At 59.6% G+C, this 10,436-nt stretch overlaps 1 long non-coding RNA gene across 1 annotated transcript; it reads right to left on the bottom strand.

The window, feature by feature from the left end:
* Window positions 1-3,025: 3,025 nt before the first annotated feature.
* LOC309860618 lies at window positions 3,026-4,311 on the bottom strand. Its single transcript, XR_014309495.1, has 3 exons — window positions 4,151-4,311; window positions 3,591-3,750; window positions 3,026-3,326 (listed from the first exon to the last, which is right to left on the bottom strand). It is a non-coding gene; the product is annotated as an uncharacterized lncRNA (long non-coding RNA).
* Between the last annotated feature and the right edge of the window lie 6,125 nt (window positions 4,312-10,436).

Below are 10,436 nucleotides of genomic sequence, written 5' to 3'. Positions count from 1 at the left end.
CTGTCCCCTCCCACAGTGGAGGTGACCCCATGGGTGAGGGGGGCGCACTGATGAAACCCCAGTGCTCAGTACAGAGCAGGGACCCCAGGTCCTCCGATGAATGAGGGGGGGCATGAGGGAAGATGGGGGAGAGGGAAAGAGAGGGAGGGAGGAGGGGAGGGGGGAGAGAAGGAAGAGGAAAGGGGGGATGGGAGGGAGGAGGAGGATGAGAGGAAGAGGGAGGCAGGGAGGGGTGGAGGGGAAGGAGGGGGGAATGAGTGATGGACTGAATAAATGAGGCAGGGAGGGAGGGAGGGAGTGAAACCACAGAAGTCGGTCCACACATCAGGAGCCATTATTTTGGGTGAGACCTGAGGGAATCACAGCTCAGGCCCCCGAGCCCTGGTGGCTCGGGGCTGGTCCATCTGTCCTCCCAGTGCTGACCTTCCTTGTCCTTGGCCCTCTGTCATCCTGGATCCTCTCCACCTCCTCCTTAAACTGTTACGAATGTCCCCCAGAGCAGGGTGGCAGGAGTGGGGTCTCAGAGGGGCTGCCGTGATCCTGTGCCCCAGACAACACTGAGAAAGGAGCCCCAGGACATTGTATCAGGAGGACGGGGATGAGGATCCCCTCCACCTCCTTGGGCATGAACACTGTTCCATTCCCTGCTGTCTCACCACTGCTGTGCCCAATCCTACTGAAAACACATCCGTGGCCAACCGAGCCAGAGTTTCTGGGGGTGAGTCCCAGGCAGAGCCCTGCTAGGTGACAGGTGCGCCTGTGGCCTGGGATGGGTGCCGCTCACGGTTGTCTCAGAAAGGGGTGCCTGTCCGCCTTCTCTCCAGGGGCCCTGCATCGGACCTCTGCTTCCTCACGTTCTCCCCAGGGCTGCTGGTCCCCAGACCAGACACCTGCCAGTCTGAGGGTGACCAGCACTGCCTCCCCAGGGTTTCCTTTGCCTGAGTCCTTCCCCGGGAGCTCCTGCATCTCCTGACACATACTCCCTGTGTGCCTCTCCTCCCCCTTGAACTTGCACGTGTCTAGTCTCTGTCCCTGTGGGACCCAGTGACTTGGAGCATGGAGTGGAGCAGACCCATGGGAGACCTTTCTCTGGCCTAGGGTTGTGAGCGATGCTTTTGCGCTCCGCGGAGTGTCTTCCAGCTTTCTGCATTTCCCTGGTTTCTGTGTGGGCCACAGGAGGAAACAGCCATGTCCTGTCTGGGGCCCGACTGTGGTGTCCCAGCAGGAACAGGGGCCTTGGCCCCGAGATTGTGCCCAGAATTCCTAAAGGGGTCCCTAGGAGGACATCTCCTCTGTAATCCATTGGGCATCTCAACAACCAAGAAGGGAAATTCTATGTCAAACAGAGAGAAGAAACAAAAACCAAACCTAACCATAAATCAAACCAAACCCCAAACAAGGGCCCTTTGAAAATTGGTGCAGACACAAAGGCACCTATTGAGGGATTCCACTTCCAGAAACCTCCAGAACACGGGCAGGAACAGCTTAGGGCTTGCCAGGGTCCAGGCTGGGGGGAACAATGGGCAGGAGGGCTTGGGCTCAGGGTCTCCTCCTTTGGGGAAGGAGATAGCCTGCAACGATGTTCTGGGGCGTGGTGGCACAGCGTTGGGAATGCACTTCATGCTCAGGACGTGTTCAAGGGAAAACAAGAACTTTTATTTAAAATAAATAATACACGGCATAGAGGAGATGGACGGCGACGAGAACGGTGACTCCATACAGGAGAGGAAGGACACAAGGGGAGGGGATGAGAGATTCTGGGGGGATGTCGGGGTCAGGGGATGGAACTGACGGCATTTTTCTGGGGAGATCTCCCCGCAGAGTTGTGGGCTCTGGATGCGGGTCTGGGAGGCCCGCAGGAGAAGGTGTTGGGGCAGGGGTTGGGCTAGGGGCAGGGACAGGGTCAGCAGTAGTGGCCGGTGCAGGATCCAGAGCTGGAGCTGGGTCAGAGGCAGGAACAGGAGCCCAGGCAAGGTCAGGGAAAGGAGCAGGAGCAAATGAGAGGGATTGGGTCTGGGGCGGGAACAGGGGCCTAGGCAGGGCCAGGGGAAGGGGCAGTGGTCCTGGCAGGGCCAGGGGAAGGGATGGCGGCAGTTGAAGGGGAAGACGCAGGGATAGGGCCTGGGTCTGGGGCAGGAACAGGGGCACAGGCAGGGAAAGTGGAGGCCTTCCTGGCAGGGACAAGGGCAGGGGCAGGCGCAAGACCAGGGGTAGGACCTGGGTCTGGGGCATGTGCAGGGTTAGTGGCCTCTGCAGGGAAAGGAGAAAGGACAGGGACAGGGGCAGGGGCAAGAACTGGGGCAAGTGCATTGGTGATGACTGGTTCAGGGTCAAGGGCAGGGGCTGGGTCTGGGGTGGGAACAGGGGCCTAGGCAGGGCCAGGGGAAGGGGCAGTGTTCCTGGCAGGGCCAGGGGAAGGGATGGCAGCAGTTGAAGGGGCAGACGCAGGGACAGGGCCTGGGTCTGGGGCAGGAACAGGGGCACAGGCAGGGAAAGTGGAGGCCTTCCTGGCAGGGGCAGGGTCAGGGACAGGGGCAGGGGCAGGGGCAGGGGCAAGAACAGGGTTAGGACTTGGGTCTGGGGCAGGTGTATGGGCAGGTGCATGGGCAGGACCTGGGTCTGGGGCAGCAGCAGGGGCAGGTGCAGGGGCAGTGGCCATGTCAGGGAAAGGACAAGGGATAGGAGCAGGGGAAGGGGCACGAGCAGGAGCTGGGGCAAGTGCAGGGGAGACGGCCGGTGCAGGGTCAAGGGCAGGAGCTGGTTCTGGGGCAGGAACAGGGGCACAGGCAGGGGAAAGGGAGGCCGTCCTGGCAGGGGCACGGGAAGGGGCAAGGGAAAGGGCAGGAACAGGGTTAGGACCTGGGTCTGGGGCAGGTGCAGGGGCAGGTGCCTGGACAGTGGCCCTGGCTGGGAAAGGACAAGGGATAGGGGCGGGGGAAGGGGCAGGAGCTGGGGCAAGGGCAGGGGTGATGGCCGGTGCGAGGTCAAGAGCAGGTGCTGGGTCTGGGGCAGGAACAGGGGCCCAGGGAGGGGTCGGGGAAGGGGACGGACCAAGGGAGGATCTGGGACAAGGCCCAGAACAGGAGCACAGGCAGGGGCAGGGGAAGTGGGAGTCGCTCTGGCAGGGGCAGGGGAAGTGGGAGCTGCAGGAGCAGGGGTGGGGGCAGGAGCAGGAACCAGCTCTCCCTGGACAGCATCAGCATCTCCGTGGGCAGGCGCCCGGGCACCTGTGGGCTCCCGGTCTCCCGCCGAAGTGACTCCAGACACCATGTGCCCCTCCGGAGTTGCTGAAGTTGGGAGTGGGTCTAGCTCCTCCGCTGGAGAAGCTGGGAGAGGAGAGAAGGTCACCCGCGGGCCTGCCTCTCCCTGTGGCTTTGCAGAGACAGAGCCCAGCCCGGGGCCTCCCGGAGAAGCCGCAGCCACGAAGGAACCTTCCCGGAGACGTCTCCCCGACTGCAGTCCACCCCCTGGGTGCTCCGAGCCAAGTCGAGGCTCCTGGCCCCACACCGGCCTGTGGGGGCTTCTCCCTGTGGGGCCCAGCACCGACCCCTCCCCGCACAGCCACAGGCACCCTATGCCAGCCTTCTCACCCTCGGACTTGGCCTTCGAGGGCTCTGTGTCCAGGACCGCAATCCAGTGGAGTACCACGGCCAGTGGTCTGGGAGGTAGCGGGTTCCTTCCCAGGACCAGGGCCTCCGGGGTCGGGGAGGAATGCGTGTCTTCCCGCCTCCTTCCTAGTTCATCCGTGGCCTGCCAAGGCAGAGACGGGGAGTGTGCAAGAGGCGTCAGAGCCCTGCTCGGTCATACCCACTGTGCTCCAGCCCAGTGCCCCTGCTTTTCCCAGATTCCACGCACCTGGGTCAGTGACCCGTCCCTGCAGGGTCTCAGGATCAACCCTGGGCAGAAGGGTGCAGCCCCCATACTCCGTCCCCCCTAGCCAGCCTTCACCTGGGGTGTGAACATGACCTGCCCACCAGGCATCTGACCCCTCATCAGCCTGCTCCTGCTCGGGGCATCTCCATCCCCGATGAGCTCTCTGTACACACACACACACACACACACACACACACACACACGGGGAGGAGACCTAGGCCTACACGGGTCGGTCAGTAGGTGTGGGGCTGTCTGACTCTGAGCCTCCTGGTGTCACCTTTTGATTCTTTTTGCCAAAGGGCCAGAGTCGTCGGGGAAGCCTGACACGACCTGCCCAGTGAGGGGACGTGTTTGGCGGGCGAGCTCTCCTCTGCCTGCATCCTCTGGGCTTCGGTAGGCAGCAGCAGAACATGTCGCTTCCTTCAGGATCTGCCCAGAAATGAGCTGGGCAGGGGGGTTTTCTCTGGAATGTGGGTGCCTGGATACGTGGGTTCCAAGTCCGTTGGGCTCTGTCGTCAGGGAAGTGAGGTCACCACTGCCTGGGGGCTCCTTACCGGACTTCCTGCTCCCACCAGAGCTCCCTGTGGGTGCCCCTCCCCCAGCTGCTCAAGGCTCCCCCTCCACCCCGTGCCCTGTCCATCCAGTGACCCCCACACAGCCTCCCCACAGCCCCTGGGAAGCTTGGGTGCAGCTGTTGTCCCCGCTGGGAGGGCCCAGCGCTGGGTTCAGACCGGGCTCCTGCTCCTGCCCATGTCTGTGAGCCTGCACACACCCTGTGGCTCTCAGGGCCTCCCCAGTCTCCCCGTCTGCACACTGGGGGTGTCCTGGCTTCTCCTTCTCGGGATGCCATCAGGGGTAGGACCCCTGCATACGTTCCATCCCCGCTCTCCCAGGCGCTGGTGCACACACTTGGCCGGGCACGGGTGAGACAGGCGCTGGACTGGGGCATGGAACATGGCCCAGAGGGCCCTGCATCTGCTCTGGGATCCAGGCAAAGCCACCATCCTCCTGCCTGTGTCCCATCCCCCGTGGCAAGGTTGCAGTGCATGGCTTCTGACCTTGGTGACACAGGCTTCCCGGGGCTCCCATTAGGTTGAGGTCCAAGGGCCTCGTCTGCGCCCATGTGCTGGCCAGCCACCACAGGGCACCCCGGGCATTCCCGAATCCGTCCTCCCAGGGTGGATGGCCCGTGGGCCTGAGAAGGGGACACAATGTTTGGCTGTCCTTTCCCAGCCGATGGAGGAAAGTCTGGGACTCCTCCTGGTTCCCTCTCTCCTGGGTTCAGTGTCTATCTCTGTCTCTGTCTTTGTCTCTGTGCCTGCGTCTGTCTCTGTTCGTGGGTGTCTCCCAGGAGCCGGATCTGGGGGCTCCAGGGGTGATGAGAGAAACCTCCGAAGTCTCCCTTGTCCCTGTTTCCCTCTCCTGGGCTGGTGCTTGGTTCCTTGCTAAGTAAAGCCTTCTCACCCCGAGCAGAGCTCTGACTCTGGAACCTCTTCCCAATGGGGACCCTGAGGCTGCAACAAGGAGGGTCCTGCCCTGGGTCCCCAGACCAGGGGTCCAGTGCTCTGCCATATTCTGCAAGCCCACAAGGTCAGCCCCCCGAGTCCCCAGGCTGTCTTCTCAGAAGGACCTCGAGGGAGTCCAAAGCATTTTCCCAAGACTGGGAGCACAGTGGGTCAGGGATAGAGATTCAAGGCCAACAACAGGCTCTTCTACAAGCCTGAGGAAGACTAGGGACACCCTGTCTCTATGGCCCCACTGGTAGAAGAGAAAGGGGAGGCCTTTGGTGTTGTAGCCCTGTCCACACTGGGGGGTACCTCTTCCTACTTCCAGTAGTCCAGGGTGGTGATGGACACCAGGCCCCAGGACCCTGTCCCCACCCAGTGCCCTGGCAAAGACCCTGGGCCCCTTGGGGACCCCTTGACCATCAGCCTGTCCTGTCTCCCCTCCCCATGCTTTGGATCTCGGTCCTTGCCAGGAGTCCTGATGCCCCTGACCCCATGGCCCAGCTGTCTCTAACCTCTTTCTTCTTTCCCCCTTGTTACCCACCATTTTCCCAGGGTGTCTCCCCCTCTGACCCCTAGCTGGACAGAGTGGGGTGTGTGTGCGTGCACACACACACACACACACACACACTACACACACACACACACACACACACACATGCACGCTCAAACACATATGCCTCCCCACATATGTCTGGGGATGCCCGAGGTCATGTCCCCACATGGGATGGGGTGGGTAGCTCTCCCCAAGGATCTGAGGAGGTCTCACCCTCAAAGCAAACCTCCTGGAGGGTCAGGAATTGCCTAGGCCTGGAGGGAAGCACTGCCCCTTGGACTCTGTACCCGATTTTTGTCCTGGGCCAGTCGCTGCCTCTCTTGAGCCCAGGTTCCCAACTGTCCCTGAGGGTTGGACATGGAAATGCTTGAACCTGGCTGTTCCTCCAGGGGTAGGTGGAGGTAGAGGAAGGGTGCACCAGGCACACAGACCTCCATTCTGAGAGGGCCAGGTGTGCCCAGGAGACCTGCACACGGCACCTGTCCCCTGACCCAGCCTTGTGGTGGATGCGGACCCACCATGGCGCTGTCCCCGACTGGTCCCCCATGTTCCCTCACCACTGCCAAGTCCTCTGTGGCCCCAACGTCTGCTGAGCACCGGAACCGTGCCTATCCTGGGAAGCAAGGCTCAGGGTGCAAGGCCAGGAGGGTTGGACATCTGGGGATGCAAAGGTCATCGAGTACCCCCCACCCAGCTGGCCTGGAATTCAGGATCCCTCCCAGGGTCCTGCTCAATGCGGGCTTGAGCCAGAGGACTTGGAGACGTCAGTGGAGGCCAAATCAGGACAGGGAGATCAGTGGGCCCCTTCCACTTCTCTCTCCCTCTGCTGGGTCTTCCTGCTTGTTCCCTGGGACAGAGGTCCAGCCTGTCCTTGGATAGAGCCCTGGCTTGAGTCGGTGGGTGGGAAGGAGGACAGGGAAGGTTAGGGTTTGAGTTAGGGGTTTGGGTTAAGGTTAGGGTTAGGGTCAGGCTCAGGGTCAGGCTCAGGGTCAGGGTTAGGGTAAGTTTTAGGGTTACGGTCAGGGTCAGGGTCAGGGCCAGGGTTAGGGTTAGGGTCAGGGTTAGGTTTAGGGACTGGGTCAAGGTCAGGGTCAGGGTCAGGGTTCAGGTCTGGGCCAGGGTTATGGTTAGGGTTAGGGTCAAAGTCAGGGTTAGTTTAGGTGCCTGTTTAGGGTAGGGTCAGGGTTAGGGTTAGGTTCAGGGTCAGGGTAGGGATGGGTTAGGGTTTTGGGTTAGGGTTAAGGTTAGGGTTAGGGTTGTGGTTAGGATAGGGTTAGACAGGTTTAGGGTCAGGGTTAGGGTAGGGTTTGCGGTTGGGGTTAGGGTTAGAATCAGGGTTAGGTTTAGTGTCAGGGTCCTTGTTAGGTCACGGTCAGGGTTAGGGTTAGGGTCTGGGTCGTGGTCAGTGTTACGGTCAGGGTTAGGGTCAGGGTCAGAGTTAGTGTTAGAGTCAGGGCCAGGATCAGGATTCGGGTAAGTTTTTGGGTTAGGTTTAGGGTTAGTGTTAGGGTCATGACCAGGGTGGGTTAGGGTATGTTTTAGCGGTAAGGTCAGCGTTAGGGTCAGGGTCCGGGTTAGGACCAGGTTTAGGGCTACGCTCAGGGTTAGGATTAGGGACTTGGTCCGATTCAGGGTCAGTGTTCTCGTCAGGGCAAGCGTTAGGTTCTCAGACAGAGTCCGAGTTCGCGTCAGGTTCCAGTTTAGGGTCAGGATCACCGTTAGGGTTAGGGTCAGGGTCAGGGTTAGGTCAGGGTTAGGTTTAGGGACTGGGTCAGGGTCAGGGTCAGGGTTCAGGTCACGGCCAGGGTTAGGCTGAGGGCCAGGGTCAGGATTCAGTTTAGGTTTCAGTTTAGGGTCAGGGTCAGGGTAAGGGTCTGGTTCAGGGTCAGGCTTAGGGTTTGGGGTTAGGGTTAGTGTTAGTGTTAGGGTCGTGGTTAGGGTAGGGTTAGACAGGGTTAGGTTCAGGGTTAGTGTTAGGGTTGGGGTAAGGGTTAGGCTTTGAATCAGCGTTAGGTTTAGGGACTGGGTCAGGGCAGGGTCAGGGTCAGGGTTCAGGTCAAGGCCAGGGTTAGGCTGAGGGCCAGGGTCAGGATTCAGTTTAGGTTCCAGATAGGGTCAAGGTCAGGTTTAGGGTTAGGGTCCGGCTTAGGTTTAATGACTGGGTCAGGTCAGAGTCAGGGTTCAGGTCACGGCCAAGGTTAGCCTGAGTGCCAGGGTCGGGTCTGGTTCCGGGTCAGGCTTAGGGTTTGTGGTTCGGGTTAGGGTTAGTGTTAGGGTTGGGGTTAGGGTAGGGTTAGACAGGGTTAGGGTCAGGGTTAGGGTTAGGGTTCGGGTTAGGGTTCGGCTTAGAATCAGGGTTAGGTTTAGGGTCAGGGTCCATGTTAGGGTCAGCGTTAGGGTTAGGGTTAGGGTCCGAGTCCTGGTCAATGTTACGGTCAGGGTTTGGGTCAGGGTCTGGGTCAGGGTTACTGTTAGGGTAAAGGCCAGGGTCAGGGTTATGGTACATTTTAGGGTTAGGGTCAGGGCTAGGGTCAGGTTCAGGGTAGGACCAGGGTTACACTTACGCTCCGGGTTAGCTCTAGGGACTGGTCAGGGTCAGGGTCCCAGTTCTGGTCAGGGCCAGGGTTAGGTTTTCGGTCTGAGTCAGGGTTCAGTTCCGGTTCCATTTTGGGGTCAGGGTCAGGGTTAGGGTTAGGTTCAGGGTGAGGGTTAGGTTTTGGGGTTAGGGTTAGCGTTAGTGGTAAGGTTGCGGTTAGCGTAGGGTTAGACAGGGTTAGGTCAGGGTTTGGGTTAGGGTAGAGGTCTGGGTTTGGGTAGGCTCACCGTCAAGGTCAGGGTTAGGTTTAGGGTCAGGGTCAGGGATCGGGTCAGGGTCAGGGTTAGGGTCCGCGTGTGTGTCTGGGTTAGGGTCAGGGTCAGCGTCAGCGTATGGTTAGGGTTAGGGTCAGGCTTCAGTCAGGGTCCGGGTCAGGGTCAGGGTTAGGTTTAGGGTTAGGGTTAGGGTTAGGTTAGGGTTCGGGTTCGGGTTTTGGTTCAGGTTTACAATTTGAGGTTAGGGTTTGGGTTCGTGCTGAGGTTCGGTGTTAGGGTTATGGGTTAGGGTCCGGGTTCCGGTTCAGATTCGGCTTAGTATTAGGGTTCTGGTTCGGGTTAAGATTAGGCCCTGAATGGTAGCTCGGGGCTGGTCCATCTGTCCTCCCAGTGCTGACCTTCCTTGTCCTTGCCCCTCTGTCTTCCTGGATCCTCTCTACGTCCTCCTTAAACTATTATGAATGTCCCCAGGAGTAGGGTGGCAGGAGTGGGGTTCAGGAGGGCCTGCCGTGATCCTGTGCCCCAGACAACACTGAGAAAGGAGCCCCAGGACATTGTATCGGGAGGACGGGGATGAGGATCCCCTCCATCTCCTTGGGCATGAACACTGTTCCATTCCCTGCTGTCTCACCACTGCTGTGCCCAATCCTACTGAAAACACATCCGTGGCCAACCGAGCCAGAGTTTCTGGGGGTGAGTCCCAGGCAGAGCCCTGCTAGGTGACAGGTGCCCCTGTGGCCTGGGATGGGTGCCGCTCACGGTTGTCTCAGACAGGGGTGCCTGTCCGCCTTCTCTCCAGGGGCCCTGCATTGGACCTCGGCTTCCTCACGTTCTCCCCAGGGCTGCTGGTCCCCAGACCAGACACCTGCCAGTCTGAGGGTGACCAGCACTGCCTCCCCAGGGTTTCCTTTGCCTGAGTCCTTCCCCGGGAGCTCCTGCATCTCCTGACACATACTCCCTGTGTGCCTCTCCTCCCCCTTGAACTTGCACGTGTCTAGTCTCTGTCCCTGTGGGACCCAGTGACTTGGAGCATGGAGTGGAGCAGACCCATGGGAGACCTTTCTCTGGCCTAGGGTTGTGAGCGATGCTTTTGCGCTCCGCGGAGTGTCTTCCAGCTTTCTGCATTTCCCTGGTTTCTGTGTGGGCCACAGGAGGAAACAGCCATGTCCTGTCTGGGGCCCGACTGTGGTGTCCCAGCAGGAACAGGGGCCTTGGCCCCGAGATTGTGCCCAGAATTCCTAAAGGGGTCCCTAGGAGGACATCTCCTCTGTAATCCATTGGGCATCTCAACAACCAAGAAGGGAAATTCTATGTCAAACAGAGAGAAGAAACAAAAACCAAACCTAACCATAAATCAAACCAAACCCCAAACAAGGGCCCTTTGAAAATTGGTGCAGACACAAAGGCACCTATTGAGGGATTCCACTTCCAGAAACCTCCAGAACACGGGCAGGAACAGCTTAGGGCTTGCCAGGGTCCAGGCTGGGGGGAACAATGGGCAGGAGGGCTTGGGCTCAGGGTCTCCTCCTTTGGGGAAGGAGATAGCCTGCAACGATGTTCTGGGGCGTGGTGGCACAGCGTTGGGAATGCACTTCATGCTCAGGACGTGTTCAAGGGAAAACAAGAACTTTTATTTAAAATAAATAATACACGGCATAGAGGAGATGGACGGCGACGAGAACGGTGACTCC

Source organism: Mustela nivalis (assembly GCF_964662115.1).
Source record: "Mustela nivalis genome assembly, chromosome: 2".
Taxonomy (NCBI): domain Eukaryota; kingdom Metazoa; phylum Chordata; class Mammalia; order Carnivora; family Mustelidae; genus Mustela; species Mustela nivalis.
The sequence above is the reverse complement of the archived record's forward strand: the minus strand, read 5'-3'. Positions and strand labels throughout refer to the sequence as shown.